Genomic DNA, 19,505 nt, shown 5'->3' on the forward strand with positions numbered 1-19,505 from the left:
GGAAAAGCCTATTGCATTTTTCAAAATGGTAATTTGGAGCAGAAGGTTGAAGCTCAGCTTTATTTAGTTGAGGGCAACACCAGGCAGGGGCACACAGACAGACACCTTTAGTAGGCCGGAAAAGCCTATTGCATTTTTCAAAATGGTAATTTGGAGCAGAAGGTTGAAGCTCAGCTTTATTTAGTTGAGGACAACACCAGGCAGGGGCACACAGACAGACACCTTTAGTAGGCCGGAAAAGCCTATTGCATTTTTCAAAATGGTAATTTGGAGCAGAAGGTTGAAGCTCAGCTTTATTTAGTTGAGGGCAACACCAGGGAGGGGCAGAAGCCGTTAGTAGGCCCTAACCACCATTTTTTTTTTTTAAAACCACTTAATGAGAGCCGGAAGGTTGAAGCTCAGCTTTATTTAGTTGAGGACAACACCAGGGAGGGGCAGAAGCCGTTAGTAGGCCCTAACCACCATTTTTTTTTTAAAAACCACTTAATGAGAGTCGGAAGGTTGAAGCTCAGCTTTATTTAGTTGAGGACAACACCAGGGAGGGGCAGAAGCCGTTAGTAGGCCCTAACCACCATTTTTTTTTTTAAAACCACTTAATGAGAGCCGGAAGGTTGAAGCTCAGCTTTATTTAGTTGAGGACAACACCAGGGAGGGGCAGAAGCCGTTAGTAGGCCCTAACCACCATTTTTTTTTTAAAACCACTTAATGAGAGCCGGAAGGTTGAAGCTCAGCTTTATTTAGTTGAGGACAACACCAGGCAGGGGCACACAGACAGACACCTTTAGTAGGCCGGAAAAGCCTATTGCATTTTTCAAAATGGTAATTTGGAGCAGAAGGTTGAAGCTCAGCTTTATTTAGTTGAGGGCAACACCAGGCAGGGGCACACAGACAGACACCTTTAGTAGGCCGGAAAAGCCTATTGCATTTTTCAAAATGGTAATTTGGAGCAGAAGGTTGAAGCTCAGCTTTATTTAGTTGAGGGCAACACCAGGGAGGGGCAGAAGCCGTTAGTAGGCCCTAACCACCATTTTTTTTTTTTAAAACCACTTAATGAGAGCCGGAAGGTTGAAGCTCAGCTTTATTTAGTTGAGGACAACACCAGGGAGGGGCAGAAGCCGTTAGTAGGCCCTAACCACCATTTTTTTTTTAAAAACCACTTAATGAGAGTCGGAAGGTTGAAGCTCAGCTTTATTTAGTTGAGGACAACACCAGGGAGGGGCAGAAGCCGTTAGTAGGCCCTAACCACCATTTTTTTTTTTAAAACCACTTAATGAGAGCCGGAAGGTTGAAGCTCAGCTTTATTTAGTTGAGGACAACACCAGGGAGGGGCAGAAGCCGTTAGTAGGCCCTAACCACCATTTTTTTTTTAAAACCACTTAATGAGAGCCGGAAGGTTGAAGCTCAGCTTTATTTAGTTGAGGACAACACCAGGCAGGGGCACACAGACAGACACCTTTAGTAGGCCGGAAAATCCTATTGCATTTTTCAAAATGGTAATTTGGAGCAGAAGGTTGAAGCTCAGCTTTATTTAGTTGAGGGCAACACCAGGCAGGGGCACACAGACAGACACCTTTAGTAGGCCGGAAAAGCCTATTGCATTTTTCAAAATGGTAATTTGGAGCAGAAGGTTGAAGCTCAGCTTTATTTAGTTGAGGGCAACACCAGGGAGGGGCAGAAGCCGTTAGTAGGCCCTAACCACCATTTTTTTTTTCTTAAAACCACTTAATGAGAGCCGGAAGGTTGAAGCTCAGCTTTATTTAGTTGAGGACAACACCAGGGAGGGGCAGAAGCCGTTAGTAGGCCCTAACCACCATTTTTTTTTTTAAAACCACTTAATGAGAGCCGGAAGGTTGAAGCTCAGCTTTATTTAGTTGAGGACAACACCAGGCAGGGGCACACAGACAGACACCTTTAGTAGGCCGGAAAAGCCTATTGCATTTTTCAAAATGGTAATTTGGAGCAGAAGGTTGAAGCTCAGCTTTATTTAGTTGAGGGCAACACCAGGGAGGGGCAGAAGCCGTTAGTAGGCCCTAACCAAAGTTGAAGGCCAAATGCAGTTTAATTTCTGATACTATAGGCCGAAAGCCAGAAGGTGGAAGCTCCGATTTAGACAGTGGAGGACAATTTGAATTAGGGACTGCAGACAGACTTAGTAGGCTGTCCCCTGTGGACCATGCATCCACCACATTAACCCATTGCGCCGTAATGGACACGTAATCTTCCGTGGCCATGCCTACATGTCCATGCGTCTGTTGTCAGGTGCACCTTTGTACTCACAGATTGCCAGAGTGCATGGACAATGCGGTCTTCTACATGCTGGTGGAGGGTTGGGATGGCTTTTCTCGCAAAAGAAGTGTCGACTGGTTAGCTTGTAGCGTGGTACAGCGTAGTCCATCATGGCCTTATTAATAGTAAATAAAATATATAACTAGGCTCTATGAACTTTTAAATAGGTTCCAGGGGTACACGGGCAGCATTGGTGTGGTCAGTGGAGGAGTATTGCAAGTAGGGGCTGCAGACAGGCTATCAAAGGCCTAAAATAACAAACAGTAGGCAGTCATGGCAGTTTTACATCGGTTACATGGATACACAGGCAGGCACTCCAGGCAGCATTGTGGTCAGTGGAGGAGTATTGCAAGTAGGGGCCGCAGACAGGCTATCAAAGGCCTAAAATAACAAACAATAGGCTCATGGCAGTTTTACAGCGGTTACATGGATACACGGGCAGGCAGCTTGGTGGTGGTGAGTGGAGGAGTATTTAAAGTAGGGACCGCAGACAGGCTTCAAAGGCCTAACATAAGAAAATGGGCTGGCTGTAGGCACTTTATAATTGGTTCCAGGGGTACACGGGCAGCAGTGGTCTGGTCAGTGGAGGACTAGTGGAAGGAGGGACCGCAGACAGGCTTCAAAGGCCTAACATAAAAAAATGGGCTGGCTGTAGGCACTTTATAATTGGTTCCAGGGGTACACGGGCAGCAGTGGTCTGGCCAGTGGAGGACTAGTGGAAGGAGGGACCGCAGACAGGCTTCAAAGGCCTAAAATAACAAACAATAGGCTCATGGCAGTTTTACAGCGGTTACATGGATACACGGGCAGGCAGCTTGGTGGTCAGTGGAGGAGTATTTAAAGTAGGGACCGCAGACAGGCTTCAAAGGCCTAACATAAGAAAATGGGCTGGCTGTAGGCACTTTATAATTGGTTCCAGGGGTACACGGGCAGCAGTGGTCTGGTCAGTGGAGGAGTATTGCAAGTAGGGGCTGCAGACAGGCTATCAAAGGCCTAAAATAACAAACAGTAGGCAGTCATGGCAGTTTTACATCGGTTACATGGATACACAGGCAGGCACTCCAGGCAGCATTGTGGTCAGTGGAGGAGTATTGCAAGTAGGGGCCGCAGACAGGCTATCAAAGGCCTAAAATAACAAACAATAGGCTCATGGCAGTTTTACAGCGGTTACATGGATACACGGGCAGGCAGCTTGGTGGTGAGTGGAGGAGTATTTAAAGTAGGGACCGCAGACAGGCTATCAAAGGCCTAAAATAACAAACAATAGGCTTATGGCAGTTTTACAGCGGTTACATGGATACACGGGCAGGCAGCTTGGTGGTCAGTGGAGGAGTATTTAAAGTAGGGACCGCAGACAGGCTATCAAAGGCCTAAAATAACAAACAATAGGCTCATGGCAGTTTTACAGCGGTTACATGGATACACGGGCAGGCAGCTTGGTGGTGAGTTGAGGAGTATTTAAAGTAGGGACCGCAGACAGGCTATCAAAGGCCTAAAATAACAAACAATAGGCTTATGGCAGTTTTACAGCGGTTACATGGATACACGGGCAGGCAGCTTGGTGGTGAGTGGAGGAGTATTTAAAGTAGGGACCGCAGACAGGCTTCAAAGGCCTAACATAAGAAAATGGGCTGGCTGTAGGCACTTTATAATTGGTTCCAGGGGTACACGGGCAGCAGTGGTCTGGTCAGTGGAGGACTAGTGGAAGGAGGGACCGCAGACAGGCTTCAAAGGCCTAAAATAACAAACAATAGGCTCATGGCAGTTTTACAGCGGTTACATGGATACACGGGCAGGCAGCTTGGTGGTCAGTGGAGGAGTATTTAAAGTAGGGACCGCAGACAGGCTTCAAAGGCCTAACATAAGAAAATGGGCTGGCTGTAGGCACTTTATAATTGGTTCCAGGGGTACACGGGCAGCAGTGGTCTGGTCAGTGGAGGAGTACTTAAAGTAGGGACCGCAGACAGGCTATCAAAGGCCTAAAATAACAAACAATAGGCTTATGGCAGTTTTACAGCGGTTACATGGATACACGGGCAGGCAGCTTGGTGGTGAGTGGAGGAGTATTTAAAGTAGGGACCGCAGACAGGCTATCAAAGGCCTAACATAACAAACAATAGGCTCATGGCAGTTTTACAGCGGTTACATGGATACACGGGCAGGCAGCTTGGTGGTGGTGAGTGGAGGAGTATTTAAAGTAGGGACCGCAGACAGGCTTCAAAGGCCTAACATAAGAAAATGGGCTGGCTGTAGGCACTTTATAATTGGTTCCAGGGGTACACGGGCAGCAGTGGTCTGGTCAGTGGAGGAGTATTGCCAGTAGGGGCTGCAGACAGGCTACCAAAGGCCTAAAATAACAAACAGTAGGCAGTCATGGCAGTTTTACATCGGTTACATGGATACACAGGCAGGCACTCCAGGCAGCATTGTGGTCAGTGGAGGAGTATTGCAAGTAGGGGCCGCAGACAGGCTATCAAAGGCCTAAAATAACAAACAATAGGCTCATGGCAGTTTTACAGCGGTTACATGGATACACGGGCAGGCAGCTTGGTGGTGAGTGGAGGAGTATTTAAAGTAGGGACCGCAGACAGGCTATCAAAGGCCTAAAATAACAAACAATAGGCTTATGGCAGTTTTACAGCGGTTACATGGATACACGGGCAGGCAGCTTGGTGGTCAGTGGAGGAGTATTTAAAGTAGGGACCGCAGACAGGCTATCAAAGGCCTAAAATAACAAACAATAGGCTCATGGCAGCTTTACAGCGGTTACATGGATACACAGGCAGCTTGGTGGTGAGTGGAGGAGTAGTGCAAGGAGTGTCTGTCCCAGTACTCCCAAAATATAAATAGATGTTAATGTCTCGCAAAACAACCAAAACAAAAAAAAAGGTGGCATACTTAGGTACAGGGGTGGGCTCATCTACTGAGTTTCTGACATAGTAATTTGGCAGTAACTATTTAATGGTGCCAATATAGGACACAGACACAGACTACTTTAAGTTGCATCATAGATGTCTACAAATTTGTATTGTCAGTGCCAGACATTGAATGATGTCAGCGAATAGACTAAAGATTGGTGGAGCTGTGCGACATAATTTTGGACGTGGTAGAGCACATTTTGAGCTGGGGTAGGGGGGAACTCTCTTGAGGCCGGCGGGACCGCCCCAGGGCCCCTCATGTTACAACGGTGTGTCTGACGTTGGGTGCGCACCACCACCGCCAGAGACACTACATTGTACTATGAGGGACCCAGTAGCAATGCCGTCAACCAAAAGCGAGCACACCCACCTCTTCAGACAAACAGCAGTCTCACGGGTGCTTGCGCCAAGTCGCGATACCACGGCCCCGTGTGGGGAGTTTTGCCATTTAGGGAGGTGTAAACATGTCGTATGCTGTACAATCAGCTGCAGCAAATTAGACATTAGAAAAGTAATTCACAGGCAAGAGCTTTTCATAGGAAAGCTAGGTGTCGGCCGGGCAAGGTGGGGCAAAAGATTTCGAAATCCAGTTGTGGTTCATTTTAATGAATGTTAGATCGTCAACATTTTGGGTAGCCAGACGAGTCCTTTTTTCGGTTAATATTGAACCTGCAGCACTGAATACTCTTTCTGATAGGACACTTGCTGCCGGGCAAGCAAGCTCCTGCAATGCATATTCTGCCAATTCTGGCCAGGTGTCTAATTTGGAGGCCCAGTAATCAAATGGGAATGACGGTTGAGGGAGAACATCGATAAGGGAAGAAAAATAGTTAGTAACCATACTGGACAAATGTTGTCTCCTGTCACTTTCAATTGATGCAGCAGTACCTGTCCTGTCTGCGGTCATAGCAAAATCACTCCACAACCTGGTCAGAAAACCCCTCTGTCCAACGCCACTTCTGATGTGTGCACCCCTAACACTCCTAGTCTGCTGCCCCCTGGAGCTCGTGTGAGAACGATCACGTGCGCTGTGTGCTGGGAATGCCTGAAGCAAACGGTCAACAAGAGTTGATTGTTTGGTTGCTAATATTAGTTCCAAGTTCTCATGTGGCATAATATTTTGCAATTTGCCTTTATAGCGTGGATCAAGGAGGCAGGCCAACCAGTAATCGTCATTAGGGTTGAGCGAAACGGGTCGATCATTTTCAAAAGTCGCCGACTTTTGGCTAAGTCGGCGTCTCATGAAACCCGATCCGACCCCTGTGCTTGTCGGCCATGCGGTACGCGACTTTCGCGCCAAAGTCGCGTTTCAATGACGCGAAAAGCGCCATTTCTCAGCCAATGAAGGTGAACGCAGAGTGTGGGCAGCGTGATGACATAGATCCTGGTCCCCACCATCTTAGAGAAGGGCATTGCAGTGATTGGCTTGCTGTCTGCGGCGTCACAGGGGCTATAAAGGGGCGTTCCCGCCGACCGCCATCTTACTGCTGCTGATCTGAGCTTAGGGAGAGGTTGCTGCCGCTTCGTCAGAAGCAGGGAGAGCGTTAGGCAGGGTCCACTAACCACCAAACCGCTTGTGCTGCAGCGATTTCCACTGTCCAACACCACCTTCGGTGTGCAGGGACTGTGGAAGCTATTTTTTTTTTTTTTTCCCCTCAGCGCTGTAGCTCATTGGGCTGCCCTAGAAGGCTCCGTGATAGCTGTATTGCTGTGTGTACGCCACTGTGGAAACCAACTGCTTTTTTCAAAGCACATATCCTCTTGTTCCTTCCTTTCTGCACAGCTATCTTTTTTGTTTGTCCACACTTTTTATTTAATTTGTGCATCAGTCCACTCCTATTGCTGCCTGCCATACCTGGCTTACATTACTGCAGGGAGATAGTAATTGTAGGACAGTTTTTTTTTGTTTTTTTTTTTTTTTTTGTGGGAGATTAAGATTGGCATTTCTGCTACAGTGCCATCCCTGTGTGTGCCATCTCTCACTGAGTGGGCCATAGAAAGCCTATTTATTTTTTCCGTGATTTGTGTTCTAAAATCTACCTCAACACAAAAACACTACATCAATCAGTGGGAGAAAAATATTGGCCTCAGTCAGGGCTTGTGTGCCACTGCTGTGTGTGCTATCTCTCATTCAGTGGGCTATAGCAAGCCTATTTTTTTTTTTTTTTTTTAATATTATTTGGTTTCTAAAGTCTCCCTGAAAAAAAAAAAAAACCTAAAAAAACAGTGGGAGAGTAATATTGCCCTTTCAGCTTGTGTGCCAGTCTTGACTCCTGGGTGTGCCACCTCTCTCCCTCTCATTCAGTGGGCCATAGAAAGCCTATTTATTTTTTTTTAAAAATATTATTGGGTTTCTAAAGTCTCCCTGAAAAAACAAAAAATACATAAAAAAACAGTGGGAGAGTAATATTGCCCTTTCAGCTTGTGTGCCAGTCTTGACTCCTGGGTGTGCCACCTCTCTCCCTTTCATTCAGTGGGCCATAGAAAGCCTATTTATTTTTTCCGTGATTTGTGTTCTAAATTCTACCTCAACACAAAAACACTACATCAATCAGTGGGAGAAAAATATTGGCCTCAGTCAGGGCTTGTGTGCCACTGCTGTGTGTGCTATCTCTCATTCAGTGGGCTATAGCAAGCCTATTTTTTTTTTTTTTTTTTTTTTTTTTTAATATTATTTGGTTTCTAAAGTCTCCCTGAAAAAAAAAAAAAAACCTAAAAAAACAGTGGGAGAGTAATATTGCCCTTTCAGCTTGTGTGCCAGTCTTGACTCCTGGGTGTGCCACCTCTCTCCCTCTCATTCAGTGGGCCATAGAAAGCCTATTTATTTTTTTTTTTTAATATTATTTGGTTTCTAATTCTCCCTGAAAAAAAAAAAAAAACCTAAAAAAACAGTGGGAGAATAATATTGCCCTTTCAGCTTGTGTGCCAGTCTTGACTCCTGGGTGTGCCACCTCTCTCCCTCTCATTCAGCGGGCCATAGAAAGCCTATTTATTTTTTTTTAAAAATATTATTGGGTTTCTAAAGTCTCCCTGAAAAAACAAAAAATACATAAAAAAACAGTGGGAGAGTAATATTGCCCTTTCAGCTTGTGTGCCAGTCTTGACTCCTGGGTGTGCCACCTCTCTCCCTTTCATTCAGTGGGCCATAGAAAGCCTATTTATTTTTTTTTTAAAATATTATTGGGTTTCTAAAGTCTCCCTGAAAAAAAAAAAAAAACCTAAAAAAACAGTGGGAGAGTAATATTGCCCTTTCAGCTTGTGTGCCAGTCTTGACTCCTGGGTGTGCCACCTCTCTCCCTCTCATTCAGTGGGCCATAGAAAGCCTATTTATTTTTTTTTTAAAATATTATTGGGTTTCTAAAGTCTCCCTGAAAAAAAAAAAAAAAACCTAAAAAAACAGTGGGAGAGTAATATTGCCCTTTCAGCTTGTGTGCCAGTCTTGACTCCTGGGTGTGCCACCTCTCTCCCTCTCATTCAGTGGGCCATAGAAAGCCTATTTATTTTTTTTTTTAAATATTATTGGGTTTCTAAAGTCTCCCTGAAAAAACAAAAAATACATAAAAAAACAGTGGGAGAGTAATATTGCCCTTTCAGCTTGTGTGCCAGTCTTGACTCCTGGGTGTGCCACCTCTCTCCCTTTCATTCAGTGGGCCATAGAAAGCCTATTTATTTTTTCCGTGATTTGTGTTCTAAATTCTACCTCAACACAAAAACACTACATCAATCAGTGGGAGAAAAATATTGGCCTCAGTCAGGGCTTGTGTGCCACTGCTGTGTGTGCTATCTCTCATTCAGTGGGCTATAGCAAGCCTATTTTTTTTTTTTTTTTTTTTTTATATTATTTGGTTTCTAAAGTCTCCCTGAAAAAAAAAAAAAAACCTAAAAAAACAGTGGGAGAGTAATATTGCCCTTTCAGCTTGTGTGCCAGTCTTGACTCCTGGGTGTGCCACCTCTCTCCCTCTCATTCAGTGGGCCATAGAAAGCCTATTTTTTTTTTTTTTTAAATATTATTGGGTTTCTAAAGTCTCCCTGAAAAAACAAAAAATACATAAAAAAACAGTGGGAGAGTAATATTGCCCTTTCAGCTTGTGTGCCAGTCTTGACTCCTGGGTGTGCCACCTCTCTCCCTTTCATTCAGTGGGCCATAGAAAGCCTATTTATTTTTTTTTTAAAATATTATTGGGTTTCTAAAGTCTCCCTGAAAAAAAAAAAAAAACCTAAAAAAACAGTGGGAGAGTAATATTGCCCTTTCAGCTTGTGTGCCAGTCTTGACTCCTGGGTGTGCCACCTCTCTCCCTCTCATTCAGTGGGCCATAGAAAGCCTATTTATTTTTTTTTTAAAATATTATTGGGTTTCTAAAGTCTCCCTGAAAAAACAAAAAATACATAAAAAAACAGTGGGAGAGTAATATTGCCCTCTCAGCTTGTGTGCCAGTCTTGACTCCTGGGTGTGCCACCTCTCTCTCTCTAATTGTGGGCCATAGAAAGCCTTTTTTTTTTTTTTTTTTTAATATTATTTGGTTTCTAAAGTCTCCCTGAGAAAAAAAAAAAAATAAATTAGGTGGGAGATTAATATTGACATTAGTGCTTGAGTGACAGTCCTGCGTGTGTGTCATCTCTGTGATTTTGTGCCACAGAAAACAGAGTGTGTAACATTGTGCCTGATTTTCCTTGTGGTCTCACCAACCTGTTAAGGGATATTGAAATCATACTGAAGTTATAGCTCACCGTGTAAGTTGTTTGACAGCAACAAATAAAGTTACTTTGGTTAAGATTTTAAAACAATGAGGAAGTCTGGTGCAAGAGGTCGTCGTGGGCGTTCATTGTCAGCTGGTAATGATGGTAGTGGTAGAGGAGCATCAGGTGGTCGTGGGGATAAAAATATTCCACCTAAGTCTGGAGCTGTGGAGCCAGTTTTGTCGTCAGGCTACACAAGGCCTCGAACGCTCTCTTTTCTGGGAGTAGGAAAACCGCTTTTAAAGGCGGAGCAGCAACAGCAAGTTTTGGCTTACATTGCAGACTCAGCCTCTAGCTCTTTTGCCTCCTCTTCCGAAACTGGTAAATGTAAAAGCAGCGCGTCGCTTGTGGATGTTCACGGTCAGGGACAAGTCGCTTCCTTGTCCTCCTCAGCAAAAACTACAACAAGAGAGAAGGATGCAGCAGGCGACACAACGGGTCACTCCATGGAGCTCTTTACACATACCGTCCCTGGCTTAGAAAGTGAAACATTTAACAGGCCATGCCCATTACAAGTATATTCTGACATGGAGTGCACTGATGCACAGCCACAGCCAGAGTACTATGCTGCTCCTTTGACTCAGACCACCACATTGCCCTCTCAGGGTACAGATCCACAATCAGACCCTGATGAGACTATGTTGCCCCGCCACGAACGCTATACCACCGACCGACACAGTGACACAGACGAAGTTGCACACGAGCTCGAAGAGGAGGTAATAGATGACCCAGTTATTGACCCCGATTGGCAGCCATTGGGGGAACAGGGTGCAGGCGGCAGTAGTTCAGAAGCGGAGGTGGAGGAGGGGCCGCAGCAGGCATCAACATCGCAACAGGTTACATCTGCCGGGCCCGTATCTGGCCCAAAACGCGTGTCAAAGCCAAAACCTGTTGGAGCACAGCGTTGCCATCCGGTTAAAGCTCAGTCTGCAATCCCTGAAAAGGGATCCGAGTCTAGGAAGAGTGCAGTCTGGCATTTTTTTAAACAACATCCAACTGATCAGCGCAAAGTCATCTGTCAAAAATGTTCAACTAGCTTAAGCAGAGGTCAGAATCTGAAAAGTCTAAATACTAGTTGCATGCATAGACACTTAACCACCATGCATTTTCAAGCCTGGACTAACTACCAAACGTCCCTCAAGGTTGTAGCACCCTCGGCCAATGAAGCTAGTCAGCAACGCAACATCCCTTCCGTCACTGTAAGGCCACCATTTTCCGCACCACAGGCAGTATCTGTGCAGGTTTCTTTGCCAGCCAAAAGCAGTCAGGGTCAGGGAATCACCAGTTTTGTAGGAGGAAATATTGCATCTAGGGCACCGGCGGAAACAATACCGTCTCCAACCGTCTCTCAGTCTGCCATGTACACCGGCACACCCGAAAGTTCCACGATCTCCAGCTCTCCAGTCCAGCTCACCCTACATGAGACTCTGGTTAGAAAAAGGAAGTACTTATCCTCGCATCCGCGTACACAGGGTTTTAACGCCCACATAGCTAGACTAATCTCGTTAGAGATGATGCCCTACCGGTTAGTTGAAAGCGAAGCTTTCAAAGCCCTGATGGAGTACGCTGAACCACGATACGAGCTACCCAGTCGACACTTTTTTTCCAGAAAAGCCATCCCAGCCCTGCACCAGCATGTTAAACAGCGCATCGTCCATGCACTCAGGCAATCTGTGAGTACAAAGGTGCACCTGACTACAGATGCATGGACCAGTAGGCATGGCCAGGGACGTTATGTGTCCATCACGGCACACTGGGTGAATGTGGTGGATGCAGGGTCCACAGGCGACATCAATTTAGGGACAGTTGTGCCTAGCCCACGGTCTAGGAAACAGTTGGCTGTAGGCGTTCGCACCCCCTCCTCCTCCTCCTCCTCGTCCTCCTGCAGAAGCTACAGCTCTTCCACAGAACGCAGTCTGCCAACCACTCCATCGGCAGATGACACTGTTGCACACCAGTTGTCCCATTATGGGCCAGCTACTGCCAAGCGTCAGCAGGCTGTATTGGCTATGAAGTGCTTGGGCGACAATAGACACACCGCGGAAGTTCTGTCCGAGTTCTTGCAACAAGAAACGCAGTCGTGGCTGGGCACAGTAGATCTTGAGGCAGGCAAGGTAGTGAGTGATAACGGAAGGAATTTCATGGCTGCCATCTCCCTTTCCCAACTGAAACACATTCCTTGCCTGGCTCACACCTTAAACCTGGTGGTGCAGTGCTTATTGAAAACTTATCCTGGGTTCTCCGACCTGCTCCTCAAAGTGCGTGCACTTTGCTCACATATCCGACGTTCGCCTGTACACGCCAGCCGTATGCAGACCTATCAGCGGTCTTTGAACCTTCCCCAGCATCGCCTAATCATAGACGTTGCAACAAGGTGGAACTCAACACTGCACATGCTTCAGAGACTGTGCGAACAGAGGCGTGCTGTTATTTATTTGTGGGAGGATACACGGGCAGGCAGTAGGATGGCAGACATGGAGTTGTCAGGTGTGCAGTGGTCTAAGATACAAGACATGTGTCAAGTCCTTCAGTGCTTTGAGGAATGCACACGGCTGGTTAGTGCAGACAACGCCGTAATAAGCATGAGCATCCCCCTAATGCGTCTGCTGATGCAAAGTTTGACGCACATAAAGGAGCAGGCGTCTGCACCAGAGGAAGAGGAAAGCCTTGATGACAGTCAGCCATTGTCTGGTCAGGGCAGTGTACAGGACGAGGTAGCGGGCGAAGAGGAGGTGGAGGACGAGGAGGATGATGGGGATGAGTATATTTTTAATGCCGAACCTTTCCCGGGGGCACAGGAATTTGGTTGCGTGTCACGGCCGGGTTCTGGTTTTTTGAGGGACACAAGTGACGTAGATTTGCCTGCAACTGCCCCTCAACCAATCACAACCGGAGATTTGACAACTGGAACTTTGGCCCACATGGCGGATTATGCCTTACGTATCCTAAAAAGGGACACACGCATTACGAAAATGATGAACGATGACGATTACTGGTTGGCCTGCCTCCTTGATCCACGCTATAAAGGCAAATTGCAAAATATTATGCCACATGAGAACTTGGAACTAATATTAGCAACCAAACAATCAACTCTTGTTGACCGTTTGCTTCAGGCATTCCCAGCACACAGCGCACGTGATCGTTCTCACACGAGCTCCAGGGGGCAGCAGACTAGGAGTGTTAGGGGTGCACACATCAGAAGTGGCATTGGACAGAGGGGTTTTCTGACCAGGTTGTGGAGTGATTTTGCTATGACCGCAGACAGGACAGGTACTGCTGCATCAATTGAAAGTGACAGGAGACAACATTTGTCCAGTATGGTTACTAACTATTTTTCATCCCTTATCGATGTTCTCCCTCAACCGTCATTCCCATTTGATTACTGGGCCTCCAAATTAGACACCTGGCCAGAATTGGCAGAATATGCATTGCAGGAGCTTGCTTGCCCGGCAGCAAGTGTCCTATCAGAAAGAGTATTCAGTGCTGCAGGTTCAATATTAACCGAAAAAAGGACTCGTCTGGCTACCCAAAATGTTGACGATCTAACATTCATTAAAATGAACCACAACTGGATTTCGAAATCTTTTGCCCCACCTTGCCCGGCCGACACCTAGCTTTCCTATGAAAAGCTCTTGCCTGTGAATTACTTTTCTAATGTCTAATTTGCTGCAGCTGATTGTACAGCATACGACATGTTTACACCTCCCTAAATGGCAAAACTCCCCACACGGGGCCGTGGTATCGCGACTTGGCGCAAGCACCCGTGAGACTGCTGTTTGTCTGAAGAGGTGGGTGTGCTCGCTTTTGGTTGACGGCATTGCTACTGGGTCCCTCATAGTACAATGTAGTGTCTCTGGCGGTGGTGGTGCGCACCCAACGTCAGACACACCGTTGTAACATGAGGGGCCCTGGGGCGGTCCCGCCGGCCTCAAGAGAGTTCCCCCCTACCCCAGCTCAAAATGTGCTCTACCACGTGCAAAATTATGTCGCACAGCTCCACCAATCTTTAGTCTATTCGCTGACATCATTCAATGTCTGGCACTGACAATACAAATTTGTAGACATCTATGATGCAACTTAAAGTAGTCTGTGTCTGTGTCCTATATTGGCACCATTAAATAGTTACTGCCAAATTACTATGTCAGAAACTCAGTAGATGAGCCCACCCCTGTACCTAAGTATGCCACCTTTTTTTTTTGTTTTGGTTGTTTTGCGAGACATTAACATCTATTTATATTTTGGGAGTACTGGGACAGACACTCCTTGCACTACTCCTCCACTCACCACCAAGCTGCCTGTGTATCCATGTAACCGCTGTAAAACTGCCATGAGCCTATTGTTTGTTATTTTAGGCCTTTGATAGCCTGTCTGCGGCCCCTACTTGCAATACTCCTCCACTGACCACCAAGCTGCCTGCCCGTGTATCCATGTAACCGCTGTGAAACTGCCATGAGCCTATTGTTTGTTATTTTAGGCCTTTGATAGCCTGTCTGCGGTCCCTACTTTAAATACTCCTCCACTGACCAGACCACTGCTGCCCGTGTACCCCTGGAACCAATTATAAAGTGCCTACAGCCAGCCCATTTTTTTATGTTAGGCCTTTGAAGCCTGTCTGCGGTCCCTACTTGCAATACTCCTCCACTGACCACAATGCTGCCTGGAGTGCCTGCCTGTGTATCCATGTAACCGATGTAAAACTGCCATGACTGCCTACTGTTTGTTATTTTAGGCCTTTGATAGCCTGTCTGCAGCCCCTACTTGCAATACTCCTCCACTGACCACCAAGCTGCCTGCCCGTGTATCCATGTAACCGCTGTGAAACTGCCATGAGCCTATTGTTTGTTATGTTAGGCCTTTGATAGCCTGTCTGCGGTCCCTACTTTAAATACTCCTCCACTGACCAGACCACTGCTGCCCGTGTACCCCTGGAACCAATTATAAAGTGCCTACAGCCAGCCCATTTTCTTATGTTAGGCCTTTGAAGCCTGTCTGCGGTCCCTACTTTAAATACTCCTCCACTGACCACCAAGCTGCCTGCCCGTGTATCCATGTAACCGCTGTAAAACTGCCATGAGCCTATTGTTTGTTATTTTAGGCCTTTGATAGCCTGTCTGCGGCCCCTACTTGCAATACTCCTCCACTGACCACAATGCTGCCTGGAGTGCCTGCCTGTGTATCCATGTAACCGATGTAAAACTGCCATGACTGCCTACTGTTTGTTATTTTAGGCCTTTGATAGCCTGTCTGCAGCCCCTACTTGCAATACTCCTCCACTGACCACCAAGCTGCCTGCCCGTGTATCCATGTAACCGCTGTGAAACTGCCATGAGCCTATTGTTTGTTATGTTAGGCCTTTGATAGCCTGTCTGCGGTCCCTACTTTAAATACTCCTCCACTGACCAGACCACTGCTGCCCGTGTACCCCTGGAACCAATTATAAAGTGCCTACAGCCAGCCCATTTTCTTATGTTAGGCCTTTGAAGCCTGTCTGCGGTCCCTACTTTAAATACTCCTCCACTGACCACCAAGCTGCCTGCCCGTGTATCCATGTAACCGCTGTAAAACTGCCATGAGCCTATTGTTTGTTATTTTAGGCCTTTGATAGCCTGTCTGCGGCCCCTACTTGCAATACTCCTCCACTGACCACAATGCTGCCTGGAGTGCCTGCCTGTGTATCCATGTAACCGATGTAAAACTGCCATGACTGCCTACTGTTTGTTATTTTAGGCCTTTGATAGCCTGTCTGCAGCCCCTACTTGCAATACTCCTCCACTGACCACCAAGCTGCCTGCCCGTGTATCCATGTAACCGCTGTGAAACTGCCATGAGCCTATTGTTTGTTATGTTAGGCCTTTGATAGCCTGTCTGCGGTCCCTACTTTAAATACTCCTCCACTGACCAGACCACTGCTGCCCGTGTACCCCTGGAACCAATTATAAAGTGCCTACAGCCAGCCCATTTTCTTATGTTAGGCCTTTGAAGCCTGTCTGCGGTCCCTACTTTAAATACTCCTCCACTGACCACCAAGCTGCCTGCCCGTGTATCCATGTAACCGCTGTAAAACTGCCATGAGCCTATTGTTTGTTATTTTAGGCCTTTGATAGCCTGTCTGCGGCCCCTACTTGCAATACTCCTCCACTGACCACAATGCTGCCTGGAGTGCCTGCCTGTGTATCCATGTAACCGATGTAAAACTGCCATGACTGCCTACTGTTTGTTATTTTAGGCCTTTGATAGCCTGTCTGCAGCCCCTACTTGCAATACTCCTCCACTGACCACACCAATGCTGCCCGTGTACCCCTGGAACCTATTTAAAAGTTCATAGAGCCTAGTTATATATTTTATTTACTATTAATAAGGCCATGATGGACTACGCTGTACCACGCTACAAGCTAACCAGTCGACACTTCTTTTGCGAGAAAAGCCATCCCAACCCTCCACCAGCATGTAGAAGACCGCATTGTCCATGCACTCTGGCAATCTGTGAGTACAAAGGTGCACCTGACAACAGACGCATGGACCTGTAGGCATGGCCACGGAAGATTACGTGTCCATTACGGCGCAATGGGTTAATGTGGTGGATGCATGGTCCACAGGGGACAGCCTACTAAGTCTGTCTGCAGTCCCTAATTCAAATTGTCCTCCACTGTCTAAATCGGAACTTCCACCTTCTGGCTTTCGGCCTATAGTATCAGAAATTAAACTGCATTTGGCCTTCAACTTTGGTTAGGGCCTACTAACGGCTTCTGCCCCTCCCTGGTGTTGCCCTCAACTAAATAAAGCTGAGCTTCAACCTTCCGGCTCTCATTATGTGGTTTAAAAAAAAAAAATGGTGGTTAGGGCCTACTAACGGCTTCTGCCCCTCCCTGGTGTTGCCCTCAACTAAATAAAGCTGAGCTTCAACCTTCCGGCTCTCATTATGTGGTTTAAAAAAAAAAAATGGTGGTTAGGGCCTACTAACGGCTTCTGCCCCTCCCTGGTGTTGCCCTCAACTAAATAAAGCTGAGCTTCAACCTTCTGCTCCAAATTACCATTTTAAAAAATGCAATAGGCTTTTCAGGCCTACTAAAGGTGTCTGTCTGTGTGCCCCTCCCTGGTGTTGTCCTCAACTAAATAAAGCTGAGCTTCAACCTTCCGGCTCTCATTATGTGGTTTTAAAAAAAAAATGGTGGTTAGGGCCTACTAACGGCTTCTGCCCCTCCCTGGTGTTGTCCTCAACTAAATAAAGCTGAGCTTCAACCTTCCGGCTCTCATTATGTGGTTTTAAAAAAAAAAATGGTGGTTAGGGCCTACTAACGGCTTCTGCCCCTCCCTGGTGTTGTCCTCAACTAAATAAAGCTGAGCTTCAACCTTCCGGCTCTCATTATGTGGTTTTAAAAAAAAAATGGTGGTTAGGGCCTACTAACGGCTTCTGCCCCTCCCTGGTGTTGCCCTCAACTAAATAAAGCTGAGCTTCAACCTTCTGCTCCAAATTACCATTTTGAAAAATGCAATAGGCTTTTCAGGCCTACAAAAGGTGTCTGTCTGTGTGCCCCTCCCTGGTGTTGTCCTCAACTAAATAAAGCTGAGCTTCAACCTTCCGGCTCTCATTATGTGGTTTTAAAAAAAAAAATGGTGGTTAGGGCCTACTAACGGCTTCTGCCCCTCCCTGGTGTTGTCCTCAACTAAATAAAGCTGAGCTTCAACCTTCCGGCTCTCATTATGTGGTTTTAAAAAAAAAAATGGTGGTTAGGGCCTACTAACGGCTTCTGCCCCTCCCTGGTGTTGTCCTCAACTAAATAAAGCTGAGCTTCAACCTTCCGGCTCTCATTATGTGGTTTTAAAAAAAAAATGGTGGTTAGGGCCTACTAACGGCTTCTGCCCCTCCCTGGTGTTGCCCTCAACTAAATAAAGCTGAGCTTCAACCTTCTGCTCCAAATTACCATTTTGAAAAATGCAATAGGCTTTTCAGGCCTACTAAAGGTGTCTGTCTGTGTGCCCCTCCCTGGTGTTGTCCTCAACTAAATAAAGCTGAGCTTCAACCTTCCGGCTCTCATTATGTGGTTTAAAAAAAAAAAATGGTGGTTAGGGCCTACTAACGGCTTCTGCCCCTCCCTGGTGTTGTCCTCAACTAAATAAAGCTGAGCTTCAACCTTCCGGCTCTCATTATGTGGTTTTAAAAAAAAAATGGTGGTTAGGGCCTACTAACGGCTTCTGCCCCTCCCTGGTGTTGCCCTCAACTAAATAAAGCTGAGCTTCAACCTTCTGCTCCAAATTACCATTTTGAAAAATGCAATAGGCTTTTCAGGCCTACTAAAGGTGTCTGTCTGTGTGCCCCTCCCTGGTGTTGTCCTCAACTAAATAAAGCTGAGCTTCAACCTTCCGGCTCTCATTATGTGGTTTAAAAAAAAAAAATGGTGGTTAGGGCCTACTAACGGCTTCTGCCCCTCCCTGGTGTTGCCCTCAAGTAAATAAAGCTGAGCTTCAACCTTCTGCTCCAAATTACCATTTTAAAAAATGCAATAGGCTTTTCCGGCCTACTAAAGGTGTCTGCCCCTCCCTGGTGTTGTCCTCAACTGAACAAAGCTGAGCTTCCACATTCTGGCTTTCGCCCTATACTATCAGATATTAAACTGCATTTGGCCTACTAGTGTGGTTAGGCCCTTGAAACAGTGTCTGCTGCTCTTGGGTTTGCTACTCCACTGAACAAAGCAATGCCGCCTGTTTAGTCCTGTTACCAATTTTGAACTGCATGTAGCCTACTTTATTCTTTGGCCCTATATCTGTTTCCTCCTCATCCTGCCCATTGCCCAGCCACTGCTAAATGAGTCTGCTGGTACATTGACCTAGACCACTACATTCCCCTTGTACTCTACACAGCCAGAATCTGTCCCTGCTGAAAGTAAGGTTCCCCTTCCCGCATGTTATACCACCTTACACAGGGACAAAGAGGAAGGTGCAGATGAAAGTGCAGGTTCCTTCATCAGGTGGGGGGGCATACTCGTTGGCGACGTCACTGGCACAGGGCCCCTCAGAGTACGCAAAAGTGTCGCTGCTGGTGGGAGGCGCCCCCGCCATGCAAACACACCGCCGTACTTTGAGGGGCCCTGTGCCAGTGGCAATGCGAACGAGTGGGCCCCCCCCCTGCTTGCTCAGGATCACAGCACTTGCAACTTTTAAATACTTACCTTTCCCTGCAACACCGCCGTGACGTAGTCCGCATTTCCTGGGCCCACGAAAAACTTGAGCCAGCCCTACTCCCCCCACAACTTTCACCCAATTCCCTATGCCCAACTATTATTATACAGTTAATTAAGATTGGCAAGCTTCAGAAACAAGAATGGATGTTTTTGGCATTAAAATGGGCACTGTAGGTGTTTTCCTGGCCTCCACTCACTGCCGACTATGCTTCCCCATTGACTTGCATTGGGTTTCGTGTTTCGGTCGATCCCCGACTTTTAGCGATAATCGGCCGACTGCACTCGACTCGACTCTGGACAAAATCGGGTTTCCCAAAACCCTACTCGATCTTAAAAAAATGAAAGTCGCTCAACCCTAATCGTCATCGTTCATCATTTTCGTAAT

The sequence above is a fragment of the Ranitomeya variabilis genome, chromosome 5 (assembly GCF_051348905.1).
Source record: "Ranitomeya variabilis isolate aRanVar5 chromosome 5, aRanVar5.hap1, whole genome shotgun sequence".
Classification (NCBI taxonomy): domain Eukaryota; kingdom Metazoa; phylum Chordata; class Amphibia; order Anura; family Dendrobatidae; genus Ranitomeya; species Ranitomeya variabilis.